General features: G+C 31.8%; 1 pseudogene; it reads left to right on the top strand.

The window, feature by feature from the left end:
• The first annotated feature begins 6,530 nt into the window (after nt 1-6,530).
• Nucleotides 6,531-7,490, top strand: LOC107930144 (chlorophyll a-b binding protein CP29.2, chloroplastic-like; annotated as a pseudogene).
• The last annotated feature ends 10,702 nt before the right edge of the window (nt 7,491-18,192 follow it).

Here is an 18,192-nt window from a genome sequence, read left to right as displayed (position 1 = left end):
TTGTGCCTTATTCATGGCTGTCCGAAACAACCTATATATATTAAAATTTCAGCAATTACTTGAGTGTTATTAAATTTTGATTATACTATTTAAGCAGTCCAACATGTTAGAAATTTAATTAGCATTTATTTAAGTGATTCCTAATTTATATTTATACATATTAAAATATAACACTTGTAATGACCTAAATTCAAGGTTATCAGAATAATGGTTTCGTAATCACAAATTCGATTTAAAGAGAAATTTATTTTAATATTTTTGCATGAATATTGATATGATAGGAAAATCGTATGAAAATATCGATAGAAAAATTTTACCAATTTAGTGGTTAGTTAAAAAAAGAAATTATTGAAGAAATTGGGTAAAAACAAGGTATTGAGACCTTGATCTCGTAAAACTAAGTCAAAAATATTTTTATAAAAATTTATAGAATGTTAGTAATATGATATTAAAATTTCGTTAAAAAATTTTTACGTTTGGGTAGTTAATTAAGTAAAAAAGGACTAAATTGAAAAGGGTGTAAAAGTTACTAAAAGGATTAAGTAGCTCAACTGTTTAATGAGGAGGAACATAAATTGCAAATAAGCTCAAAAGGAGATATTTTGGGCGGCATAAGCTGAGAAAAATCAGGAGAATTGGTGAAATAAGGGCAAAATGGGAAAATAACAAAATTTACTAAAATAAAAATGGGACCAAATTGGAATATCTAGAATTCTCTTCATATTTTCTTCATTATCATCAGCCAAAAACATCCTAAGAGTTTATTCAAGCTGGTATTTCATAATTTTTGCACCAAGTGAGTTAATCCTTGCCTTTTTCTTATAATTTTTGTGTTTTTAAGACTGTTACAACTAGGTCCTACTATTAAATTCATTAGTTTTTGATTTCATGGATGAAATTGAAAGTCACCATGGTTGAGTGCGGTAATTTTATGATGAAATAGCATGAAATTGAAGCTTTTTAATTTGTTTATGAGATGACTTTATTAGGTAATTTCAATAAAAATTGATTTTTAGGACCTAATTGTGAAAATATTTGGAATTAAAGTCTAGTGCTGAAATTCTGATTCCCAAAGACTATAAAGTAGTTTAAAGTGATATAATTAAGTGTTAATTGAGAAAAATCAGCTCCATCGAGAGACTAATTGAGTAGGGACGAAATTATCATTTATTAAAAGCTTAGGGGAAAAATGGTAATAAACATCTTGCACTAAAACAGTTTTGGGCAGCAGCAGTAGACTAATTTTGAAAAATCACAATAAATATTGTAAATAAAATTAGAAGATTAAAAAAATATGGAATTAAATCTTATTGAGTCTAGTTTCTCATAGAAGAAACAGTGCAAGCAATGGAATTATAAATCATGAGATATAATAAATTTTGTGAGACAAGGTCAGAATGAATTCAGGTTCCCCTGTTCTGATTTTGAAAAATCATCAAAAATTGAAGAAAAATAATTATGGGCTTAAATTTATATGTTTAGAATCCTTAATAAGTTTATTTTCAAGAGAGACAAACAAGAACATCATTTTAATCTTTTATGATGAGATGATTATTTTTTAGTAAAGAAGGGTCGGAATTGTCAGATAGCAGAATAGGGGTGAATTTAAAGAATAAACTGTACTTATTGGTTAAACCAAAAATTCTGAAAATTTTATGGTAAGAAGATACGTGAGTCTAGTTTCAGATAAAATTATCGGATCTTAACTTTGAGTTCTGTATCTTAAAATATAAATAATTTAGTTACTATGACTCAAGTAGACAGGTTTGAATGAACTATAAATAATAGTGGAATTGTAGAGAATGTTACATATGAAGATGAAATGTATTAAATTGATGATTAAATTTATTTATTTAGATCCAGAAAATTCAAATACGAAGTTAGATCGAGGAAAAGAAAAAGTTCGGGATTAGTAGATTTTTGTATACGAACAAGTATCAAGGTAAGTTCGTGTAATTTGAATTATATTCTTAAATGCTTGAAATGTATGTTATTGATGTGAATATGATTTGAATGTTCATTATATGAAAATTTATGAAACATTGATATATTTAATAAAAATGGGAAGAAATCTCGGTTGAATGGAAGGAAAATTCGATGGATCTCTGAAAAGGAATTGACAGTAAAAAGGATCTAACTCGGACAGATGATCCTATCCTGATATAGCCCTCCCGAAGAATATGTGTAAAATGGATTTAGCCCGGACGGGTAATTCGAATTAGGGTCTGAATTTAGCCTGGATTGGTAATTCAGATCCAAGCTCATTAGAGTAATTGTCGTTGTAGAGGATTTAGCCTGGACTGGTAATCTCGACAATACTCTATGAGTTTATATTACAGGGGATATAGCCTGGACTAGTAATCCCACTGTAAAGATGAGGTTCGCGGGAGTGTGCTCGTTGAAATGGAAATGTGCGCACATGAATATAAATTGATGGACCAGGAAATTGTACACTAAAGTGTACCTTTGAAAATCTATCAAAATTCCAAGAAATTCAATGGGATAAATATGGAAAAGTAAAAAGGGAATGGAAATCATGGTATTGATGAGCTCATCAATCATGGTATATATTACTGATACATAGAAATTATTGAACTAACTTGAATGTGGAGTTTGTGCATGTTAGGGTAATAATGCGTTAAATGGATATTTGAATGTTTATTGTATTGTATTGAAAATATTAGGTAAGTATAATTCTTATTACATGAGCTTACTAAGCACAAAGTGCTTACCCTGTTTCTTTTTCCTCTGTTTTATAGTGTTAAAAGCTCGGAGGTCAGATTCGGTCGGAGACACATCACACTATCAACCTCAAGGTTTCGGTATATAAAGAAACTCTATTTTGGAAATCAATGGCATGTATAAGCTAATAAAGTAAATGTTAATGTGAAATGATTGTAAGGTCAGCCATTGGTATGGCTAACAAATCTTGGTTTTGGTATGTGATGAGGTTATCTTATAAATATGCATGAATCTATCTTGAAAATATGTTGAATTGGATTGGTTGATGTGGATTGGTCTCAGTTTAAAATTGTAGGGAAGGTTAGATATCTACAAAGGGGTTATATTGAGTTAAAAAAAATTAATTCGTAAACTCTGGTAATGCCTCGTACCCTATTTCGGCAACGAATATGGGTAGGGGGTGTTACAACACTTATACAAGCGACCTCAATTACTCAATTAAGTTGTTTGGAATAGTCTAGTACATGTAAATTATCAACATCCATGTGAAGTAATTAAATATTTTCTTTAATGCTAAGAATTTGCATCCAAAGTTGGAAGGGCAATTGGAAGTGAGGGGGGCTATTGAAGTATGTTAGTAATGGGAGATAATGATTTCTTTAAGTTTCCTTGGAAACTAAAATCTTGTGTTTACATGCTAAGAATGTCGTAATTCCTTAATTTGAATTAATTAAATTTTTACTTGTGAACTTTGATATTTATATAGATACATATGATTATTGTATACATTTATTAATAATTTGAGATATGATAAAATGTATATTTAGTCCAATGAATGGTTGATAAAATGAATTAATGAATAATTAGCCTTAAATTGATAGTATGGAAATGTTATATACAGAGTTGCATTGCTGAATTGATGAGATTGAAGTTGAATAATGTTGATTAATGTATGGAGTTAAATAAAATCTCGTGTTTACATGTTAGGTGAGTTCGTTTGGTTTAATTTTAGTTTATATTGAACTGAAATATATGAACCTAATTGCATAATATTAGATTATATTAATGTTTGTAATTGAAAACAAAAATAATGAATTGCTATTACGTCAATCATTGATTGAGAAACTCGGAGCCATTACTGCAAATTAGCTCTGTAAGTTCATTAAAATGAACTAAATTATATTTCTAGTTGTTTATGAATATTAAAGTTTAAATGATATAAAATTATTGATATTAAATTGATTTGTTGATAGAACATGAATTGTAAAAAGTTACAAAAATGATAATTTCTGATATCAATTGAGACAGGTTGCATTCGCACGTAAGACCATGGCAGTGTTTATATGTAAGACCATAGTTAGGCTATGGAATTCTGATGATAAGACCATAACTGGGTTATAGCACTATGGACGTAAGACCATGGTTGGACCATGGCAGTGTTTATATGTAAGACCATAGTTGGGCTATGGCATTTGATGATAAGACCATAACTAGGTTATGGCACTACGAATGTAAGACCATGGTAAAGCCATGGCAATGCATATATAAGATCATAGTTGGACTATGGCACAAAGGAAACATGTACCAAGGTTTCAATCGTCTTCACAATGTTCATTGATTAAAAAAAGGGATGGTTTCGATGAACGTTTAACATACTTTGCGTGAGCTCCGGTAAGAGTTTCGATTGACTTCACTATGACAAATATGGAAAGGTATGGTGTGCCAATGACTAAAGTATGAATATTCATGAATATGAAAGGTATGATTTAAGAGATGCTATGTCTATGTACTATATCTTACCATGTGATGATATCGGTAAGTTATGTGTTTAATCATTAGCTTGTGGCTATGGTAAGTGTTTAATATGCACTAAGACGTGTGTATGAAATTTACTGAAATGATGATACATGGAAAACATGATATATGCTTGAGTTAGATTATTAAAGTTGCAAAATAAATTCAAATGCTTTAGATATACTTGTGTTTATTCAAATAAGTGAAGTTGCTTAATGTGGATTGGTTTGTGCCATAATATAAGTACATTATTAATCGATCTATGCAAAGCTATTCATGTAGCAAGTGGTGTGAATTGAGATATATGTTCAAACCATCTAAAGGTGAATACTTGTGAAATTTGAGTATAGTATGAAATAAAGTGATGAAGGCATGAAATTGAGATGGTGATATCTTGTAATTGTATGTTTAGATAGTAGTATGATGATATAATTCAATTTGAGCATTCATGTATTATATCATGTTTTAAAATGTTTGGATTATAGAAATATCACTGAGTTTTACTCAGCATGCAATTTTGTTTTCCGTGCGCAGGTTAGGTACTCTCTTTTGATCACCGACTCAGCATCCAACAACAACAATCCCGATCTTAAGTGTTGTAATGGCATGTACCTAGGATGTCTTTGGTTGTTAGTTGTTTTGTGAATGTGATGTAAATTGAGTTATTGGAATACGCTTATGATTACTTATGAATTGGTTGTTAAATGCTTTGATTGGTTGGTAATATTCCGTAACCCTACTCTGGCGATGGATACGGGTTAGGGGTGTTATAGTGAATATGTTATATCTAATTTGTTGCATGAGTTATAGATAAAATATTAATTTAGAACCTTTACCATTTTTAATGACTTTTAAAATATAAAAAAATTTAAAATATAAAAATTCATAAATTATTTTTCAAAATTATAAAACTTAAATTAAATAATACAAAAATTATATAAAAAAACACTAAAATGCATATAATTTCGAGAAATAAACCTGTAAAAATTAAAGATATATATATTTTCTTTACTTTTGCTTCTCATTCATCTATGTCACGATCTTTATAAAAGCTTATAGATAATGATGATTATAACAATGATAGTCATAGATGTTCCTGAAATATTATTTGATATTTTTTTAAAAATGATAATCCAGATTCCTTAATATTAAACAAAATTTATGGATATTAGGAAAATAAGCTTGAAATTTTAAATGGAAATACAGAATAACTCAACATCAATAAGTCTAGAAATTTATAGCAATAAAAATATAATTTTAAAAAGTTCAATTATTAAATTAAAAAATTAATAGCAAAGTGATCAAAGAATAATTAAATATATACTATTCTTATAATTTATCAAAAATAGATTAATTTTTAATTATTAAATTAAAATTATACTAAAGGCAAACTTAGAATAAAATTTACGGTAAACTACAAAAATAGTCACTTTTGTTTGCCTCAGATTACATTTTAGTCACTTATGTTTGAAATGCTACGTTTTAGTTACATTATCGTTTTGTTACGAAGCAGTCACTTTACCGTTAAACTTCGTTACCTCCCTAACGGCGGTCCTACGTAGCAATCTAAATTAAATTTATTTAATTAAAAATCTATTTTCATCCTAGCAACTAGACATCCAAGTTGATATTTAAAGCCCATTTGGACTGCCACGTAGGACTATTGTTAAAGAGGTAACAAAGGTTAAATGTAGATGGATCACTTCGTAACAAAACGATAATGTAAGTGATTAAAGTGTAATATGAGACAAACAAAAGTGACTATTTTTATAATTTACCCTAAAATTTAATATTGATGAGAGTCAGAGTATCAACAACTCTACTTGTGTCCTAAGAAGAAAAATAGATTTTTTTAATAGCAACACTAAGAACCGCAAAAAAATAAAAACAAAAGTGGGAACTTATTTATTAGCCCCCACAAACAGACGAGGATTCGGCTTAGACTTCTTTATTGGTCAGATAGATAATGTTGTTTCATCCAACGTTCACTATATTTCTTCTTGGATAAACCCCCACCACTTCCCCTTCATTTATTACTACTATTAGCACATCATTTTCCATCACCTTTTTTTCCAACAATGGCTACCACCGTCGCTGCTACTTCCTCTTTTATAGGCATCCGCCTTTTTGATGTCTACTCAACCTCTGGGAGGGTCGTGGCCAGGTTCAACTTTAGGGGTAAAAAAGCCACCAAGAAAGTATCTAAACCAAACTCTGATCGCCCATTATGGTATCCTGGAGTTGTAGCATCTGACTGGTTCGACGGTAGCTTGATTGGTGATTACGGGTTCCAAACTTTTGGGTTGGGGAAGCCTGTTGAGTATTTTTCGTATGATTTTGGATTCTTTGGATCAAAATCTAGCAAAGAACATGGAAAATGACATCACTGGGACCCGGATTGAGGTCGCCGACGTAAAGCCAACTCCATTTCAGCCTTACAGCAGGGTCTTTGGCCTGTAGAGGTTCCGTGAGTGTGAGCTGATCCATGGATGTTGGGTCATGTTGGCTATTGTAGGTGCCCTTACTATTGAATGGCTCACTGGAGTCACTTGGAAAGATGTTGGAAAGGTTAATTACTTGCCTATTGTCCTTAGGCTTAACTCCGTGCCTTTTTTAGAAACCATTGAAATGAATATTGTTTGGTTATTTTTCAAGTGAAGCTTGTTGAAGGATCAGCTTACCTAGGCTAACCCCTTCCGTTCTCGATGACAACATTGATTTGGATTAAAGTGTTGGTGATTGGGTACATTGAGTTCCAAAGGAATGCAGAGCTTGACCCTGAGAAGAAGCTGTACCCTGATGATAAGTACTTCGACCCTCTTGGTTTGGCGTCTGACCCAAAAAAAAAGGCCACCCTTCAATTGGTTGAGATCAAGCATGTTCATCTTGCCATGGTTGCTTTCTTGGGTTATGCAGTCTAGGCTGCTACAACATGCAAATGTTCTCTCAATAACTGGGCTACACACTTGAATGACCCTTTTCACACCACCTTTATTGACACATTCACCTCTTAAAACAATTCCTCTACTTCCATTAGAGTTTGCTTCACATGCTATTAGTATGTGCCTTTTTGAGTTGTAAAAAGACTTGGTGTAACAAAATTTGCTACAGTTTCAACAGTGAATGCTATTTAGCTCATATTTGGCTAGCTAGGTTTTCTGATAACTGTTTTTGCATGATATTATTAACTAAAATGAATTTGCTAATCGTAGAAAGCAGAGCTTATGAAATTTTGAAAGACTTGATTCCCAGTCTTGTGCTAGCTGAACAAATTTTCAGGAATAAATGTATTTTAAATCTTCAACAACTTAATCAAGCATTTATATCATTTTAATCAAATGAATATTACATTTATACATTTCATTCCAGAGAACCTTTCTATTACTTTGAAGATGTGAGGTTTATGGAAAAAAAAACACTTCAAAGAGGTGAGAAATAAATGAAATTATGCTCAACTCAACAATCTATAATTTCATATTTAGGTTTTATTGGCCAAACTTGTATAATTTCAATATTTTCCAACACTGCCAAGGTTTTATTGGCACTAATTACAAATCTATTTCATAAAGAGTTATTAGAACAAACAAAGACCAACATTCCATACAATATTAAAGCTCAACTAATAGAATGAGGAAGTGGTTGAGGTCCTCAAGACAAAGCCTCGAAAGGGTAGTAAAACCTAACACTTTATGAAGGAAGAATGAGTAGGTATTGCTTGAAATAGGATTCCATACCCATAAATTGTAAGAACGAAAAGACTTAGGCGCATATCTTCAGCTAACCAACCATCAAGGTGATTCAGTCTTAAATGCGGATAATCTCTATCTATATCATTGTTCACGTGATAGAGGAAATTTCTTTTCTTTTTTTTTTTGACAAAATCCTTTGATTTGTCTCCCTACATTATTGTTTTGCTCTGTGAATATATTAGTTTCTTAACAATATTACTTTTTCCTGGGTCTTATTTTTTGTGCAGTCTATGGCAAATGGGTGAAGATTGAACAAAAATGTTTCATGTACATCTGCATTGTAGTTTTTTATGATAGAATTAGCACGAAATAGTATCACATTATTGTTTCTTTTATTTTTGAAATTATGGATGTTAGTATGGAATTAACATTTACTTCAACTTTGACGGGGAATAACTTGTTTTGAGAGAAAGTCTAAGAACCTTTAACTTCTGAGTGAATGTCTCTACTTTTTTCCCTAAACATTCAGCTTTCATTAAATGAAAGGTACAGACATAACAAAACCCTCACAAAAAGACCAAGAAAAAATACGACCAATTCTCCAAAAAAGACCCTTTTCTTAAAAAAATTACAGAAATGGGCCAATTTTTTCTAATATGACTAGAATGATCCATTTTTACAAAAACGCACTGAGCTGGCTTCATTTTCAAGGGAAACACAAAAAAGCACATCCAGCTCAGCATTTTTTTTTCCTGATGTCAGGTAAAACACGCTTACGTGGAAGTATTTTTGTAAAAACCATCCATGTGGGCGCACTTTTGCCCGTGCTTCTACAATCAACTCCAATGGCTATTTGAACTAGCCGTTGGCCCCCCAACGATAGAAAAAAAAAAGAATAAACCCCTCCACACACAATTTTCACAAATTCTCTCCTAATTTCTCAAATTTCTCACAATTCTCAAAAAGCTCTCAAATTATTATCCTAAATTCTATTTTTATCTAAGTTAATATTTTTATTATTTTTTATTAGTAATTCGAAGAAATATTATTTTTATTAAAAATTTGTTCGTGTTCAATTTAATAATGGTCAGGTCTTTAATCCGTCTTGATGACAAGCACATCTCCGTCAATCAATTGCAGAATAAATTTGAAAATTTTTTAAATTTTTTAAATTTTTTATTTCATAGTTATAATTGAACTTAGTATTTTTTTATAATTTTTTTATCTAAATAGGTGGAAGATCGAATTTTGCAATGTCATATTCGTAATTTACCTAGTCTTCCATCATTGTTAATCGAAACACACTTGAAGGAAGCTGGTTTTTTCTACGTGACCTATTCAGTCCTGGAGTGTAAGTTGAACTCGAAACTCATAAGTGCGTTGGTGGAAAGGTGGAGACCAGAGACGCACACATTCCATATTCCATGCGGTTAGTGTATTATCACTCTAGAAGACGTGCAGTTACACCCCGTGGACGGATTGGTAGTCACCGGGTTTGTTCAATCTACTAATTGTGGGACCATATGTTATGAACTTTTGGGTGTGGTACTAGAGATGGTTACCGAAGGTTGGATTGAAATGGCCTGGTTATGAAATAATTTCGCGGAGCTGGTGGAGGATTCTACTGAAGAGAGAAGATTACGATAAGCTCTGGCATACATCCTTCAAAGACTATTCGATTGAAAGTCAAGAACGACAACAATTCGTCTAGCCGAAAACATAAGTGCGATTTCAGGTAAAGTTTATTACTATAAATATCACAAATTGGCTCGTTTTTTAAATTTTTTTTTTTGCAATGCAAGAAAACTGTTGGAAAAAAATTCTTTTCAAACCAGATTTTTTCCAACAATTTTGACCATGTTTCTACAGTCTTTAAATGTAAATTCTTTTATCGTGTTATTCAGGGTGTGTTTGGTTGGGATTCTGCGTAACCAAATTCCATTTTACTAAGGTTTACTAAGGGTGTGATGAATTGAAACGTTGATTATAAGATTTAGATATGAATATAAATTGCTATAAATAAAATCTAGTAACACAAGCTAATGGTGAGACTAATAAGCAAAGAATTGAGAGTTTCTAAATGTTTGGCCAATGAGAAGATGAAATTGAAACTTGATACTTGTTAGTATGTGCATAATAAGAATGAGAAACCTTGTAATTATGATACTAGTGTGACAACAAAAGAGCTATGTGGCTAAATTATTGAAATGGTGTATGACTCGAATAAGAAAAGGGTAATTATAGTGTTATGAATAAATTCTCACCTTAAGAACAAGGGTATCATCATAAATAGAACCACCCTAATTGTTTAATGGGAATAAATTAAATGAATTGATCAAAATGGCTTGAGAGGTAATAATGTGCTAATGAGATATGGAACAAGTTCCTTTTAATATGTGGATTAAATGAAATTTACATAATATTCATAAAATACTCTAGTTATAATATGACTAGGTGAGGTAGGATAATTCACAAGTACTTACTAAGATTTCAAGATTACTGCATTATTTGTTTTAAATAGGGGTGAGTATTCGATCGAGTCGAGTCGAATCGAGTAAAAAATTTTCGAGTTAGTCGAGTTGACAAATCCTATTTTAGCAACCGAACTCAATTTGAAATTTTTTCGAATCGAATCGAATCGAATCAAAAAATTTCGAGTCAAATCGAGTCGAGTTAACGAATCCTATTATTTATACTTAATGTTGTGTTTAGATTGACCGATTATTTAACTAGTAGATGAAGTACAAGATTATTTAACTACATGCATAATATAATGATTTAGTTTTTTAACTTAATGAGAAAACATTTATCAAAACGACGTAGTTTTACCTTTTAACTTAATTATTTTGAATTTTAACTTTTAATAAAGTAAACATTTATCAAAACTACATAGTTTTGTCTTTTCTTATTCGGATTTTTGGATAACTCGAATTGTGTAATTCATATTCGAATTAAACCGAAAAACTTAATTTTTTATTCGAGTTGATCTGAATAACTTTATTAACTCAAATAATTTAAACTATTTAATTCAAAATTTGAATTTTTTATCGAGTTTTTCGAATCGAATCGGATTTTGCTCACCCCTAATTTTAAACGCATATGTGAACTTTTCTATAAAGATGGAACTATGGCTTGGAGGCATCGCATCAACACTTGTAGATTGTCAAGGTTGAACCTTTAGTGTTGTTTTATAAATGCTAGAAATGGCATGTACATAGAGGCTTAGACCCTTGAAGAGTTTGTAATTATTTGTTTTATGTTAATTAGTGACAAATGTATTTGAATTGGATGATTTATAAGTTATACCTTGAAACTTGAAATTATTAAGTATGACCTTGTGATGAATACGAGTTTAAATGTTGTTTGAATGTGTTTAAAAAGATTTAAATATTGTTGATATGGTTTGGTTGTGTTTGGAGGTGAGTTGTAGTGTTTTTGGATTGATTTTTAGTTTTAGTGGCCCAATTTTGAAAACTATATTAAGATATCAAAACTTAGGAAGACAGTAGCTGAAAAGCTACAATATTTGGGCTAAGGTGTCAATACCTATCTCCCAAGTTCCTATACCTAGCCTAAGGTATCAGAACATGGAGTCTAGGTATCATAACTAGCCTTCTAGACAGTGCCCTTACACAATTTTGTGAATTTTGAGCTTACCGAAGCTTGTTTTTGGTCCCTAACACCTCAAATCACCTGCGAATTGCTTCTAAATGATTTTAAGATGATATTACCAAAATGTTTTAAAGTTTGAACTATGGAAAATCCTCTAACTTTCTAAATACCAAAAATTTTAATTAAAGTCATTGGGCTATACATATTCATTTTATGAATTGGAAACATCCCTAAATCCATTAAACAACCTGAATTGACCTTGATTTACATCTAAATCTTTTTAAATATGATCAATTTAGTTTTAAAGATAAGTATATGGCATAAAAAGACAATTTTTATAAAGACTGGTTTTGTATAAGTTAGAAAATGACACTTTAGCATCTCGTAATTCATTGAGACATGTAACACCCCTAACCCTTATCCGTCGCCGGAATAGGGTTACGAAGCATTACTAAACTTTTCAGATTAAATACAGACATTTCATATCATTTAACATACATATCAGAAACTAATAACAATCACTAATATTGTCCCTTATATGAGCCCTCGAGGCTAAAATATGCATTTGAAAAAAATCGGGAACTCATAAAATTTTTCTAGAAAATATAAAAAAATTTTCAAAGGAGCAGGGGACACACACCCGTGTGGCCAGGCCGTGTGGCTGACAAGGTTGGAAGACATGCCTGTGTCTCAGGTCGTGTGGGCATTCGAAATAGGGGCACAGGGCCGTGTCCAAGCCCATGTCCAAATTAGGGTGCTTACTAACTTAGGTCACACGGTATGAGCATACTAACTTGTAATATTAAGGTGCAGGGGTCACACGGCCAAGCCACATGCCCGTATGCTAGGTCGTGTGAATATTTTGAGCATTTTGTTTCTAAATTTTAAAGATGCAGGAGACACACGGCCAAGCCACATGCCCATGTGCTAGGCCGTATGTCACACACGGCTGAGACACACACTAATGTCTCTGCCCGTGTGAACGAAAATAGGTCATTTCAAGGCCACACTTCTCACCCATTTAGGTATCAACCTAAACACAACATGTTAACACATCAATATACCACAACAAAGCATTCAAAACAAGCCAAAGTCATGTTTTATATACAATATATCATCATATATACATTAAATACTCAAACTTACCTATTTAGTCTATTTAACAAATTTTACTAAGGTTTACTACTAACTAAATACCTATAAGTATATATTCATCATAACCACATCACAATTTACTTCATTTCCAAATAAAAATATATATTTAGGTTGATTATGTAAACAAAACATCATTCATAACATCTATACATGTCAACTTTAATCTAATCCACATCAATCCCTATACATGCCATATAAACCATATTGAACGCTTCAAAAACCACCGGAATAAGCTGAATAGTGTGACTTGATATGCTGATCCGATCTTTTAACCTCTCAAAAATCTACAAAGACGTTAAATAACACGAGTAAGCTTAATGAAGCTTAGTAAGTTCGATGGTTTAAACATAAATCTTACCGAACCTACTATAACAAATCAATTTAAATAAATTCATTTAATATAAACTCCTTGCCGATCACAACTTCAATCGATGAATACACTTATTTCAAATCAATACTAATAACAAACAATATGTTTTTCAATTTCAATTTCATAAGTCACTTAACAAATCTTCCCAAATCAGAGAATGGCTTACGGATAAGAGTACATTGTTTTCAGAAGCCCGAAGGCTAAACAGAAACTCATAAGAGTTAAACAGAAGTTCATGAGAACTAAATAAAAAGTAAACACAAAAGTTCGTAACAAATGCTGAACCTCGGATTACTTGGGTAATTTACTATCATTTTCCTCCAATATCGTCAATTCTCCAAATGCCGAATGTACTCAAATCCCGCGTTCCATTTAATCCGAATGTTCAATTCAAACTTATAACTTTAACAATATTTCATTTTCAACAATAAAAAATGGATAATACCATTCATCAATTCAATATAAATATTAAAGTTTAACCGTACGAACTTACCTGAGTTAAATTGTAATATTTGCAGTCGTATTCTGTTAATTTTCCTTTTTCATGAGTATTTATAGGATCTTGATCTAAAATATAAAATTACTCATTCATTAGCATATATTTCAGTTCTAATTCATTTCACAGTTAGTACCCTTCAATTCTCAAATTTACACAATTACCCCAAACTTTCACAATTTTTACAATTTAGTCCTTAACTAATTAATCTTATCAAATTAACTAATTTTTCTCAATTAATAATTTATCTAAATATTTTAGGCTATCATACAACCCTTGATAAAACAAAAATTTAATACCAAACCCTAATTCTTTAATTCTTCACAATTTCATCCTAAAATCAATATTTAACAAAATCACTTTATAAAATCATCATACAACAAAATTAAAGCTCTAAATCCATCTTATTCATCTAAAACATCTAATACTCATTAATGAAAACTTTCAAAATTTTCAATAAAATCAAAAACTAAGGTAATATTAAGTTGGACTTAATTGTAAAAGTCTCAAAAATGTAAAAAATACAAGAAAAGGGAAAGAATTAGACACGCATGCAGCAAAATATGAAGTACCAGCTTAGAAATTCTCTACCATGTCGGTTTATTGAAGTTGAAGAAGAAAAATGTCTAGAATTCTCTTATAATTTCAATTTGTAGTTTTACTTTCATATAAATTACCATTTTACCATCCATTTAATTTATTTTATTATTTCACACTTAGCTGCCGTCCCATGCCTTTATTTTGGGCTTAATTTATCCTTAAGTCCTTATTTATTTATCAAGCCATTTAATCAGTATTTCTTATAATTCACAAGTTTTCTACCTTTTTCAATTTAGTCCTTTTTAATTAATTAACTATCAAAATGTTAATATTTTCTAACGAAACTTTAATACTACCTTAATGACACTTTGTAAATATTTATGAAAATATTTATGGATTGGTTTATAGAATTGAGGTCTCGATATCTCATTTTCTAAAACCACTTGACCTAATTATTTTTATTAAATACAAATCACTAATTCAAAAATCTTTCTATAACTATATTTGACTCGTAAATACTAAATAATAAAATTTACGAGCTTACTCATTGAATTTAGTGGTCTTGAACCACTGTTTCCGACACCACTGAAAATTAGGCTGTTACAGGACAAGTAAAGAGTGTTACAAACACCTTCAGCCACCTTGGACTGGGGAGAGTTGGCTATGAAAGGGGAGAAACCGTGGGCTCTACTCAACCTTCAATAACGAAATAATCAGATTTGGTGTGACGATTTTGATCTTCTTTACATTTCAAACCCAAGGAAGCGAAGGAGGAAGAGATGTTACCTAAAAGCATTGGGTAAGTTAGAGGAACTAGGCTCGATGCCACTATAAAATGACCAAAGAAAAGTCTTTACTGGTCACCAATCAAAGGCTGATGACAAAGAAGAGGCAAGGTCTAAACTTATTTTGCTCGAAAAGAAAGAAAAGAAAAGCCTAAAAGGAAAAGGAAAGAAGTTGGATGATGGCTAGTACGAGACTAACACAAAGGTAAAAAAGGTTGCTTGGAAAACCTAGGGAGAAGGCAAAGAGATTTAAGTTTAGAAAGCAACAAGTGGTCTTGTATTATTCCTCTCACTTTAAGATTTTTTTGTCCATTGCTTTTATTTTTATAAACAACAACTTCTTGCAAATTTAAATTATTCTATGTTCATAGTGTTTGTCATGTTAGACGATGATACAAAATCTTCATGCAACCTTTGCACATTTCTCATTGAGATAAGATATACCCATCTTTATTATGGCCATTCATTTACTTTTCTTGTGCTCTTTTGGATTAGGTGACACAATGTTAATCAAAATTTTTAGGGTAAAATACACTAGTAACTATTAGTAAATTTCCTTTTTGATCACCCAACTATGAAAAGTTACAAAATGATCACCCAACTATTCAATTTTGTCTTTTTTTGTCACCAGTTGGCTAACGGTGGCAGCTTTTAAAATTGGCATAATAGCAACTGTAACCCTTAACATTTAAATACATTGTGTCTATTTAGTCTTTATTCTAAAAAATTTAACCCTCAACATTTACATATTATGTAATTTGGTCTTTTTTGCAATTTTTCTTTTCTTTGACCCTTTCGTCTAAAAACCTATTAAAGTAAATTTATTAGATAAACTTGACTAAAAAAATACAAAAATAGAAACAACCAACAATCCAATATAAAATTTTCATTTGTTCTTATTCTTTAAAATTAACCCTTAATGTTGAAAAAAAACCAAGAGTGCTTCTTTTAGAGTCCTAGAGAGAGTAGTAACTGCTGCAGCTTGGGATGGAGGGAGTGGTGGCGATGATAGGGAGAGTAGCGACGAGATCTCCTTGTTGGCAGAAGAGCTCATCCAATTATCTGTTAAAAGTTCAATGGTGGTGCCGAATGTAAAACCTACTTTGATTTGTTCTCTTTGGACAAAAAAATCTTACAATCCAAATGGTTTTAGGGCTCAGATGAAGAGCACATGTAAAACAAGGAAAAGATTTGAGATCCAGAGTGCAGGACAGAATCTCTTTTTAATTGTTTTTTACTCTGAAGAAGATTTGGAGACAGTCATGGAAGGACGACCATGGCTGTTCCGCAAACAACTTATTTTATTTGAGCATTTAAACAAACCAGTGGAAAGAAGTCAAACTAGGTTAATCTCGTCACCGTTTTGGATCAAAATAGGTTTATGTTCTCTGAATTCGATAAAAAAGATTTACTACATGCTATTGGGGTTTCTTTTGGAGGATTAATCAGATCTGAAATCAGTAATGATGTATGCCGATTAATAATTAATTTAGATGTTCAAAAACCACTCAGAAGAAGAATTTTTGTTACTAGTGATAACAATTTTAAATCATAGGTTTCTTTTAAATATGAGAAGTTACTGCTCTTTTATTTTGGATGCGGAAGAATGGGGCATGGCCTTAATGATTGCATTGTGTTGGGTCTTGCGAAAAAAGATAAAGTCAGAGATGATCCCCCATTTTCTATAGCATTAAAAGCTGATTCAAACGTAGTTGGTAAAGAGAGTTTAAAATTAAATGCTTTTTCAAAAAAGATAGAAGTCCAATACTCCTATACAGGGCGTAAAGATCAACCTACGACTGATGGTTTTGGGGGAAATATAGGAGAAGGGAGCATTCTGAAAAGAAAGCCTCAAGAAGGACTTCAATTGTTTAGTATGGAGGGTTTATTAAATAAACAAGCGGCAGTCTCTGATTTGTTTACGAAGGGTGAATTGAATGAAATAAGTAGTACGATGGGGAAAGTTTCAACAAAAGCCACAAACTCCAGCAGGAAAAGGAAAACTACATTGAAGATGGCAGATAGTAGTAAGGAGGAAAGTATTATGGGAAAGAGGAAGAGTCCAAAAGTTGATGTTGGACAAATTATTACAGATTTATCACATGAAGACGGTGTAAAAAGATTGAAATATGAAGAAGTTGTGAATCAAGAAGTTTCAGTGGATGCAATTATTGAAAACCCAGAACACATTTTTGCCTCAAATAATTATGGATCAGCGACTGCCAAAAGGTAAGCCGACCGGGCGCAATGAAAAGCATTAGTTGGAATGTTCGTGGTTTGGGGAGTCCACGGGCAAACAGGAGGCTGGGACATTTGTTAAAGCAACAGAATCCTCAAATGGTCTTCTTAATGGAGACTAAAATCGATAAAAAACGCATAGAAAAAGCTAGGAGGAGTTGCGATTTATGAATAGAATCGACATTGAAGCTGAAGGTTCAAAGGGTAGACTAAGTCTAGCATGGAAAGGAGAGTTAACAGTTGTTCTGAAGAGTTTTTCCAAGTGGCATATTGACGTAATGATTAAGGAAGGAGATGCCCAAGAAGCTTGGAGGTTTACGGGGTTTTATGGCTCCCCTTATTCTAATAATAAAAGTATTTCATGGGATCTACTAAGAAAATTGGGTCAAGATCATGACCTCCTATGGATAGTGTGTGGGGACTTCAATGAAATTATGTATTCTTTCGAGAAAAGTAGAGGAATTCAAAAGGAGAAAGGGAGAATGGAGAATTTCAGGGACGTTCTAGAGGAATCCCAACTAGTGGATATTGGGTACTTGGGGAATTGGTTCACTTGGGAAAGGGGAAATCTGCTGGAGACAAATATCAAAGAGAGACTAGATAGAGGAGTTGCAAATGAAAAATATATGACTTTGTTCCCGTTGGGCAGTATTCGTCATCTACCATATTCTACATCGGATCATTGTCCACTACTTTTAAACACAAACAGTGATGAGGTATATACTAGGAGTCATAAATTCAAATTTAAGGCATGGTGGACGTTAGAGGAATCTCTAGAATAAGAAACTAAGGTTACTTGGGAAGCATCTAATGGCACGTTATCAGAGAAAT

This window comes from Gossypium hirsutum, chromosome A04 (assembly GCF_007990345.1).
Source record: "Gossypium hirsutum isolate 1008001.06 chromosome A04, Gossypium_hirsutum_v2.1, whole genome shotgun sequence".
NCBI lineage: Eukaryota > Viridiplantae > Streptophyta > Magnoliopsida > Malvales > Malvaceae > Gossypium > Gossypium hirsutum.
Note: the sequence above shows the minus strand (reverse complement) of the source record. Positions and strands in the feature narration are given on the sequence as shown.